The following is a 10401-nucleotide window of genomic DNA, read 5'->3' as shown; positions in this document are numbered from 1 at the left end:
ACGGGAGTTAAAAGAATAGGTAGGAAATGAGTTAGGCAAGTAGGTAGAGGAGGGAGGGAGGGAGTGGAGAGAGAAGCAGCGTGGCTTAGTGGAAAGGGCACGGGTTTGGAAGGCGGAGGAGGTGGGTTCTAATCCCCTCCCCGCCGCTTGTCCTTTATGGTTATTATGGTATTTGTTAAGCAAGCGCTTACTATATGCCGAGCACTGTTCTAAGCGCTGGAGTAGATGCAGGCGAATCAGCTCGTCCCACGTGGGCTCACGTTTTTTTAATCCCCCTTTTTACAGATCAGGTGACTGAGGCCCAGAGAAGTCAAGTGACTTGCCCAAGGCCACACAGCAGACAAGGCCCGCCTCCGGGGCGGGATTAGAACCCACGACCTCTGCCCCCCAAGCCCGTGCTCTTTCCACTGAGCCACGCTGCTTCCCATGACCTGGGCTAAGTCACTTCACTTGGCTGGGCCTCAGTTACCGCCTCTGGAAAACGACCTCTCTGGAAGCCAATAAGGCTTGACCGAAATCTCATTCCACTTTATTAAAAAGAATTTCTAGGAAAACGATGTCGCCCCAAGGGCTCCAGACTGCCTGCGTCTCTTGCCCTAGAAAAGACTGACTCCCCCCTTTCGAATTCCTGGGCATGCGCCGCGGCTCAGAAAAGCTGAGGAGATTTGGGGTTTTTTTTCTTTCTTTCCCGTCGTCCTGCAAGGGGGTGAAGGAGGCGGGGAGAAGCAGAGCGACTCCAGTCCGAACCAAAGGGAGGGAAGGTCTTGGCTCCGCCCCCCGCTCTCCTCAGGCCCCGACTAGAAAAGGCGGCGGCGGCGGCGGCGGCGTGGGCGTGGGCGTCGTTGTTTCCCAGGGTGCAGCGGGCGGAGCCGTGAAGCGGAGCGAGCGAGAAAGAGAAAGAAAGAAAGAAAGAAAGAGGGCCTGGTGAGGGCAGTCCCGGGGACAGGCCAGGACCGGGGACAGGGGACAGCGGACAGGGGACAGGGCAAAGGGCTGGGGACAGGGCAAAGGGCGAGAGGAGAGTTGAGGAGAGGCGGGGCGGGGTGGGCTGGGCTGTATGTGAGGGGGAGGGCGGGGGCGGCGGCGGAGGAAACGCCGCTGGCTCCCTCAGAGCCAGGCTGAGGAGAAACGGCAGGTTGAGAAAGAAGGGGGCAAAAAGCAAAGGAGCTGCCAGGAACTGAAAGAGGGCGGCACCTAGTCCGGGTGCCATCCCCTCGGTGGAGTTGATTCCAAGAGGCCAAGTGCTTTGAAGGAATGAGGTGGGCCCGAAGCGGTGTTCGTTCTAAGCTGTTCTCTCCCAATTTGGGGAAGGGGTGGGGGGCGGGGGAGCCGTGGAAATGGGAGAAGAAAGAACATCCTGGGGGAGGACGAGATGGCTCCACTGCCCGAGCCATTATCCGGGGAGGCGTAAAACTGAGGTAAAAAGAGCAAAGTCTGAGGGAGCAAGAGCCGTTTGGGAGGGAGGGAGGGAGGGCGGGCTGAACCAAAGGAAAGACTTGCTCTGAAATGAGGCCCCACGGGTGGAGTTTTTTTCCCCGGAGCACTCAGTCAAAATGTGAATTGCAACTATCTACTCCGTTGGCTCACCCCGATAGCTCTCTCCTGAAGGGATTCATTTCAGAGCGAGTTGGGCCAGAGGGGAGGATGAGGGCCCAGGTCGGGCTGTGGCCCCCGGGTCTGTTTGAGAAGAGAAGGGGAGGCGACGGGCTGGCAAAGCAAGCCGGTCAGGGCCTCGACTCCCGGGCCGCGAGAAGGTTGAATGGCGTCCCGGCCGGTCCCTCCTTGGAAAGGGGTATTTCTAGGCACTGCCAATTGCGCCACAGCACAGCAACGTGCCGTTGAAGTGGGGAAAACTGCCCTCGAATGGAAATTTCCTTTTTGCCTAGCTCCTTAAGAAGTAAATTAAATGTCTTCTTCCGTGGGTCCCCCTCTCCACACTCTCGACTCTCTCCTGACACCTCACATTGGGATCCTTGTCCCTAGGAGGTTTGCATCGATTTGAAGAGAGAGAATTGAAATGACTTGCCTGTGGTGGAGCCAGATATATTCATGATGGCTTGGAAAAAGGAATTCCTGGCTGTTCCTTAGGAAAGCCCTCTTATCTCTCTCTGTTCCAACCAAGGTGTGAAATTTGAAGTTCCCACCTGACCCGCGGCTCCAGGAGATGATGGGGGATGGTAAGCACCCGAGGAGGAAGGAGGAGACTCGCATATCCCGACCACCCTAGTACCAACCTAGCCGGGCAGAGAGATCCCGGCGGTGGCGGCGGCGGCGGCGCCGGCGGCGGGGGCGGGGGCGCTGGTGAGGCCCAAAATGGTAGGAGAGATTCTTCACTCGGACTGAGGGAGATCGTTATCCACAGGCTCTCCGGGAGAAAGAAGGCCTGTTAGGTGGGTGGGAGGGATTGACTCCGTACTTGGATACCCGGGACGATTTGGCTTATTGACTCATCCATTTTTAGCTTTCTTTTTTGGTCCTGGTGGAAAAAAAATGAAGAAAGCTTTGTAATGTCCGTAAGAAATCCCCAACAAAGGCCAGAAGCCACTCTGTTACTTCTTCTACTCTGCAGTGTGGTCGAGTTGCCTTTCAGATACACTCTGGGAGGGATTCGGTTCAGAGAGCTGCACCCAAGAGGAAGAGGACGAGGCAGAAGTCGACTGGGGGATCGAGGCGCCACGTGGAGACCGGGACACCCCTGAGAGGAGATGGGAGTCGACCTGTCCGTCAGAAAAAAATAAGTATCAAATCATCTACTGATCCCCAAATTCTTGGAAACATTTACTGCTACTATCAAATGACTTGGACCAGGATCCCTCTCTCTCTCTCTCTCTCTCTCACATTTTTAGATTCCAGATGAAAAGGTGTTTGGACTTATCCTCCCAGAATATTTCCCCAATCCATTTTCAGGAGAAAGAACTCGGGTTAGGATGTTGCTTTTACTCCTCAAAATCCGGGCAGGGAGAGAGAGGAGGTATGGGGAGTTATTAAATAGGAAGAAATAATAAGGAAAGTCAGAGAGAGATTAAAAAGAGATTTAAATTTCCCAGGGAAATTTACCTCCTGTCCCCCTCGAAAGAAAGAATAATCCACCCTAAATTGAGGCTCCCCGCTGTTAGAGCAGTTCACTCTCCTGACTACTGGGATTGGGATTATATTCCTTGTGAGGCTTGGATTTGTTTTTAGGAGAGAGAAAAGACAATTCTTGCCCATCTTGTAAAGGTGTGTTTCTGAATGCGATCTGGACAGGAATTCCTGCCGTAAAGCGGTGGTAGAGTCCGAGTTGAAACCCAGGTGGATATTTTTCAGAGACTTCACCTGTCCATTTCTGGGAGCCCCTCGGACCGGCAGGCATCCACCCCGGGCATCGAGCTGCAGCCTCAGACGTCGGCAGAAGCTGACCTACAGGAGAGCGAGAAGGGCTAGATGATAAGATGCTGGCAGCAGCCGAGGTAGGAAACCAGATGGGAAGTGTTTGGGGGTGGGAAGAGAGAACTCTGCACCCCGTTCCAGGCCGGCCAGAGGGAAGAGGGATCAAGGCAGGGAGAGATTCCTGCGCCTGTCTTGAGGGATTTTTGACCAACGATGCTAGCCTGATTGCAGCTCATGCTACCTGTACAGATCACTAAGGCTAATGAAGGTATTTTCTTTTTCCACCCCAGGACCGCGGCCTGATTTCCAAGCCTCCGATTGACCCGGCTTCTCCAAAGCTACCGGAAGAATGAAGACTGCCGTGAGAGAAGACCTACCATCTGGATCGGGCGGCAAGTGGTGGATAAAGGGAAAACTCTTTTAGGCCCCTACCTAATCCCTTCAGCTGTATCCCAAGTCTTTGAGGCCAGGAAGATGAAGGAAAAAAATAGTTTTCTATAGGCAAAGTGTCTCCTGCTTTTATTTATCGACTTATGGTCTTCACAGCCTGAAAGGAGCCTATGGTCTGTTTGAGAAGAAAAAGGGAGGCGGACTGGCTGGAAAATTAAGAAATCATGGCCTCTTGTCCTGGGCTACAGGGAAGTTGGATTCATGTCCTAGGCAGACCCTGATTTGCAAAGTGTATTTCTAGCCACTGCGAATTTTGCCACACCACAGGAATGGGCAATCTTAGTTGGGAAAACTGCCGTTGAATGTAAATTTCCTATCTCCATATCTATTTAGGCAGCAAATCAAATGTCTTCTTCCGTGGGTCCCCTTCTCTTGACTCCTGACATTGGGAACCTTGTCCCTAGGAGGTGTGGATCGATTTAAAGAGAGAGAATTGAAATGACTTGCCTGTCTCGAGGCCATATGAATTAATGGTGGCTTGGGCAAAGGAATTCCTTGCTGTTCCCTAGGAAAGGCCTCTCATCTCTCGGTGTTGAAACCGAGGTTGGAAATTTGAAGTGCCCACTTGACCCTCGGCTCCAGGAGATGAGAGGGGGAAGCACCCGAGGAGGAAGGAGGAGACTCGAATGTCCTGACCACCCCCGCGCCAACCAAGCCGGACAGGGAGATCCCGGCGGCAGCGGTGAGGCCCAAAATGGTAGGAGAAATTCTTCGCTTGGACTGAGTGAGATCGTGATCGACAGGCTCTCGGGGAGGAAGAAGGCCTGTTATGTGGGTGGGAGGGATTGACTGTGTCCTTGGGTACCGGGGGTATTTGATTGACTCATCCAACTTTTAGCTTTCTTTTTTTCCTGGTAGAAAAAAGATGAAGAAAGCTCTGTAATGAATATGAGGAATCCCCACCAAAGTCCAGAAGGCACCGTGTTGCTTCTCCTGCTCTGCAGTGAGGTCAAATTGCCTTTTAAATACCTCTGGCAGGGATTTGGGCCAGCGAGCCACACCCAAGGGGAAGAGGACAAGGCAGAAGTCGAACGGGGGATCGACCCAACCCGGGGAGACCAGGACACCCCTGAGAGGAGATGGGAGTCGTGCTGCCCACCAGCCAAAAATAAGCATCAGATCATCTACTCATCCCAAAACTCTTGGGTAAATTTCCTGCTAGCATGAAATTATTTGAACCAGGATCAATCTCTCTGACATTTTTAGATTCCAGATGAAAAGGTGTTTGGATTTTTCCTCCCAGGATATTTCCCAGTCCATTTTCACGAGAAAGAACTCTGGTTAGGAGGTGGCTTTTCCTCCTCAAAATCCAGTCAGGGGAGAGAGAGGTGGTCCAGGGAGCTATGAAATGGGAAGAAATAATAAGGAAAGTCAGAGAGAGATTAAAAAGAGATTTAAATTTCCCAGGGAAATTTACCTTATGTCCCCTTCAAAAGAAAGAATAAACATCAGTCACATGAGGCTCCCCGCTGGGATTGGGATTATATTCCCTGTGAGTGAGGCTTGGATTTGGTTTTAGGAGAGAAAAAAGAATCTTCACGCAGGTTCTCTAAAGGTGCGTTTCCGAAGGCGATATGGAAGAGAACTCTTGCCCTGAAGCGGTGGTAGAGTCTGAATTGCAACCCAGGCGGGCATTTTTCAGAGCCTTCACCTACCTACTACTGGGAGCGCCCCCGACCGGCAGGCATCCGCTCAGGTGGAGAGCTGCAGCCTCAGTCGTCGGCAGAAGCTGACCTCCAGGAGAGCAAGAAGGACTAGATGAAAAGATGCTGGCAGCAGGCAAGGTAGGAAAGCAGGTGGGATGATGGAACTAGAAACCCATTTCCAGGCCAGCCAAAGGGAAGAGTGATCTTAGCATCGGGGCAGGGTGAGATTCATGCACAGGTCTCGAGGGAGGGATTTTTTGACAAACGTTGCCAACCTGATTGCGGTTCACGCTACCTCTACGGCCATCTAAGGCTAATGAAGGTATTTTCTTTTTCCACCCCAGGACCGCGGCCCAATTTCCAAACCTCCGCTTGGCTGGGATTCTCCAAGGATACTGGAAGAATGAAGACTGTCGTGAGAGAAGACATTCCATCTGAATCGGGCGGCAAGTGGTGGATAAAGGTGAAACCCCTTTAGGCCCCTCCCTAATCCTGCCAGCTGTATCCTAGGTCTTTGGGTCCCGAAGATGGAGGAAAAAGTCAGTTTTCTTTAGGCAAAGAATCTCCTGCTTTTATTTATCGGGTTCAGGTCTTCATGGCCTGAAAGGGTCCTTCGGTCTGTTGGAGGAGAAAGAGGGAGGCGACTGGCTCGAAAATTAAGAAATCATGTCCTCAGGTCCTGGGCTGCCAGGAAGTTTGAATCGCCTGCAACCAGGCCCTCCTTTTCAAAGTGTATTTCTAGCCACTGCGAATTTTGCCACAGCACAGGAATGGGCAATCTTTAGTTGGGAAAACTGCCGTTGAATGTCCATTTCCTTCCTCCATATCTATGTAGGAAGCAAATCAAATGTCTTTTTCCATGGGTTCCCTTCTCCTGACTCCTGACATTGGGATCCTCTCCTAGGAGGTTTGGATGGATTTAAAGTGAGAGAATTGAAATGACTTGCCTGTCTGGTGGTCATATGAATTAATGGTGGCTTGGGAAAAGGAATTCCTTGCTGTTTGCCCAGGCAAGTCCTGTTTTCGCTCTGTGTTCAAGCCAAGGTTTGAAATTTGAAGTGCCCACTTACCCACGGCTCGAGGAGATGAGGAGGGGAAGCACCCGAGGAGGAAGGAGGAGACTCGTATGTCCTGACCACCCCTGTGCCAACCAAGCTGGCCAGGGAGATGCCGGCGGCCGTGAGGAGGCCCAGAATGGTAGGAGCAGTTCTTCGCTTGGGAGTGAGATAGTGATCGACGGGCTCTCAGGGAGAAAGAAGACCTGTTGGGTGGGAGGGATGGACTGTGTCCTTGGGTACCTGAGGAATCTGATTGACTCATCCAAGTTTTAGCTTTCTTTTTTCCTGGAAGAAAGAAAATGAAGAAAGTTTGTCATGTCTACAAGAAATTCCCAACCAAGGCCAAAGGCCACTGTGTTGCTTCTCCTACTCTGCAGTGAGGTCGAGTTGCCTTTTAGATACCTCTGGCAGGGATTTGGGACAGAGAGCCGCACCCAAGAGGAAGAGGACAAGGCAGATGTCGACTGGGGGATCGAGCCAACACGTGGAGACCAGGACAGCCCTGAGCGGAGATGGGAGTCGACCTGTCCACCAGAAAAAAATAAGTATCCAATCATCTACTAATTCCAAAATTCTTGGAAGAATTTCCTGCTAGTATCAAATTATTTCAACCAGGATCAATCTCTCTGACATGTTTAGATTGCAGATGAAAATTGTTTGGATTTTTCCTCCCAGAATATTTCCCCAGTCCATTTTCAGGAGAAAGAACTCTGGTTAGGAGTTCTCCATATCCAGTCAGGGGAGAGAGAGGTGGTCCGGGGAGCTATGAAATAGGAAGAAATAATAAGGAAAGTCAAAGAGAGATTAAAAAGAGATTTAAATTTCCCAGGGAGATTTTCCTCATGTCCCCTTCAAAAGAAAGAGTAAACATCAGTCACATGAGGCTCCCCGCTGTAGAAGAGTTCACTCTCCTGACTACTGGGATTGGGATTATATTCCATGTGAGTGAGGCTTGGATTAGTTTTAGGCGATAAAAAAGACAATTCATGCAGGTTCTCTAAAGGTGCGTTTCTGAAGGCGATATGGAAGAGAACTCTTGGCATGAAGCAGTGATAGAGTCCGAGTTAAAAGCCAGGTGGATATTTTTCAGAGCCTTCACCTACCTACTTCTGGGAGCGCCCCCGACCGGAAGGCATCCCCAGAGGCGGAGAGCTGCAGCCTCAGACGTCGGCAGAAGCTGACCTACGAGAGAGCGAGAACGGCTAGATGAAAAGATGCTGGCAGCAGGCAAGGTAGGAAAGCAGGTGGGATGATGGAACTAGAGACGCATTTCCAGGCCGGCTAAAGAGAAGAGTGATCTCAGCATCAGGGCAGGGTGAGATGGATGCACAGGTCTCGAGGGAGGGATTTTTGACAAACGTTGCCAGCCTGTTTGCGTCTCAGGCTACCTCTACGGACATCTAAGACTAATGAAGGTATTTTCTTTTTCCACCCCGGGACTGAAGCCCGGTTTCCAAACCTCCGAATGGCTCAGATTCTCCAAGGATACTGGAAGAAGGAAGACTGCTGTGAGAGACGACCTTCCATCTGAATCGAGCGGCAAGTTGTGCATAAAGGTGAAACCCTTTAAGGCCCTTACCTAATCCCACCAGCTGTATCCTAGGTCTTTGGGTCCAGGAGGATGGAGGAAAAAATTCGTTTTATTTAGGCAAAGAATCTCCTACTCTTATTTATCAACTTAAGGTCTTCACAGCCTGAAAGGATCCTTTGGTCTGTTGGAGAAGAAAGACGGAGGCGATTGGCTCGAAAATGAAGAAATCATGGCCTAAGGTCTTGGGCTGCCAGGAAGTTTGCAAAGGAGGGCCTGGCTAGGACGCGATTCAAAGTGTATTTCTAGCCCCTGCGAATTTCGCCGCACCACAGGAATGGGCCATCTAAGTTGGGAAAACTGCCATTGAATGTCAATTTCCTCCCTCCATATCTATTTAGGAAGCAAATCAAATGTCTTCTGCCATGGGTTTCCTTCTCCTGACTCCTGACGTTGGGATCCTTTTCCCTAGGATCCTTGTCCCTAGGAGGATTGGATGGATTTAAAGTGAGAGAATTTAAAAGACCTGCCTGTCTGGTGGTCATAAGAATTAATGGTGGCTTGGGAAAAGGAATTCCTTGCTGCTTGCCAGGAAAGTCCTGTTATCGCTCTGTGCTCAAACCAAGGTTTGAAATTTGAAGTGTCCCCTTAACCCACGGCTCCAGGAGATGAAGAGGGGAAGCACCCGAGGAGGAAGGAGGAGACTCGCATGTCCTGACCACCCCTGCGCCAACGGACCTGGCCAGGGAGATCCCGGCGGCAGTGAGGAGGCCCAGAATGGGAGGAGCAGTCCTTCGCTTGGGAGTGAGATGGTGATCGACAGGCTCTCAGGGAGAGAGAAGGCCTGTTATGTGGGTGGGAGGGATGGACTATGTCCTTGGGTCTCTTGGAAATGTGATTGACTCCTCCAGCTTTTAGCTTTCTTTTTTTTTCCTGGAAGAAAGAAAATAAAGAAAGCTTTGTAATGTCTATAAGAAATCCCCAACAAAGGCCAAAAGCCACTGTGTTGCTTTTCCTGCGCTGCAGTGAGGTCGAGTTGCCTTCTAGATACCTCTGGCAGGGATTTGGGACAGAGAGCCGCACCCAAGAGGAAGAGGACAAGGCAGAAGGCGACTGGGGGATCAAGCCAACACGGGGAGACCAGGACACCCCTGAGAGGAGATGGGACCTGTCCACCAGCCAAAGGTAAGTATCAAATCATCAACTAATCCCAAAACCTTTGGAAAAATGTACTGCTAGCATCAAATTATTTGAACCAGGATCAATCTCTCTGACATTTTTAGATGCCAGATGAAAAGGTGTTTGGATTTTTCCTCGCAGAATATTTCCCCAATCCATTTTCAGGAGAAAGAACTCGGGTTAGGAGGTGGCCTTTCCTCCTCAAAATCCAGTCAGGGGGGAGAGAGGTGGCCCGGGGAGCTATTAAATAGGAAGAAATAATAAGGAAAGTCAAAGAGAGATTAAAAAGAGATTTAAATTTCCCAGAGAAATTTACCTCATGTCCCCTTCAAAAGAAAGAATAAACATCAGTCACATGAGGCTCCCCGCTGTTAGAACAGTTCACTCTCCTGACTACTGAAATTGGGATTATATTCCATGTGAGTGAGGCTTGGATTTGGTTTTCGGAGAGAAAAAAGACAATTCATGCAGGTTCTCTAAAGTAGCGTTTCTGAAGGCGATATGGAAGAGAGTTCTTGCCCTAAAGCGGTGGTAGAGTCCGAGTTGAAGCCCAGGCGCGTAGTTTTCAGAGAATTCACCTACCTACTTCTGGGAGCGCCCCTGACCGGCAGACCTCCACACAGGCGGAGAGATGCAGCCTCAGACATCGGCAGAAGCTGACCTCCAGAAGAGGGAGAAGGGTTAGATGAAAAGATGCTGGCAGCAGCCAAGGTAGGAAGGCAGGTGGGAAGTGTTTGGGGGTGGGATGATGGAACTGGAGACCCATTTCCAGGCCGGCCAAAGGGAAGAGTGATCTCACTGTCAGGGCAGGGGGAGATTCATGCACAGGTCTTGAGGGAGGGACCTTTGACCAACGTTGCTAGCCTGATTGCGGCTCACGTTACCTCTACCGATATCTAACGCTAATGAAGGTATTTTCTTTTTTTCCACCCCTGGACCGCGGCCTGATTTCCAAACCTCCGCTTGGTTCGGCTTCTCCAAGGATGCTGGAAGAATGAAGACCGCCGTGAGAGAAGACCTTCCATCTGGATCGAGCGGCAAGTGGTCGATACAGGGAAAACCCTTTTAAGCCCCTAGCTCATCCCTCCTGCTGTATCGCAGGTCTTTGGGGCCAGGTAGATGGAGGAAAAAAATTAGTTTCCTTCAGGCAAAGAATCTCCTGCTTTTATTT

General features: G+C 50.8%; 1 long non-coding RNA gene across 25 annotated transcripts; it reads left to right on the top strand.

Moving 5' to 3' along the window:
- The first annotated feature begins 2301 nt into the window (after positions 1–2301).
- On the top strand, positions 2302–10269 carry LOC114814655. 25 transcript variants are annotated; one of them, XR_005660432.1, is made up of 11 exons: positions 3769–4516; positions 4678–4762; positions 5339–5374; positions 5462–5603; positions 5810–5928; positions 6505–6662; positions 6901–7755; positions 7969–8079; positions 8207–9236; positions 9854–9941; positions 10213–10269. It is a non-coding gene; the product is annotated as an uncharacterized LOC114814655 (long non-coding RNA). The 25 variants fall into 25 exon arrangements; XR_005660435.1 differs by having other exon boundaries at positions 4678–4767; positions 5364–5374; XR_005660431.1 differs by having other exon boundaries at positions 4678–4767.
- The last annotated feature ends 132 nt before the right edge of the window (positions 10270–10401 follow it).

Source organism: Ornithorhynchus anatinus, chromosome 10, assembly GCF_004115215.2.
Source record: "Ornithorhynchus anatinus isolate Pmale09 chromosome 10, mOrnAna1.pri.v4, whole genome shotgun sequence".
Lineage (NCBI taxonomy): Eukaryota > Metazoa > Chordata > Mammalia > Monotremata > Ornithorhynchidae > Ornithorhynchus > Ornithorhynchus anatinus.
This window is presented reverse-complemented; position numbering and strand designations above follow the sequence as displayed.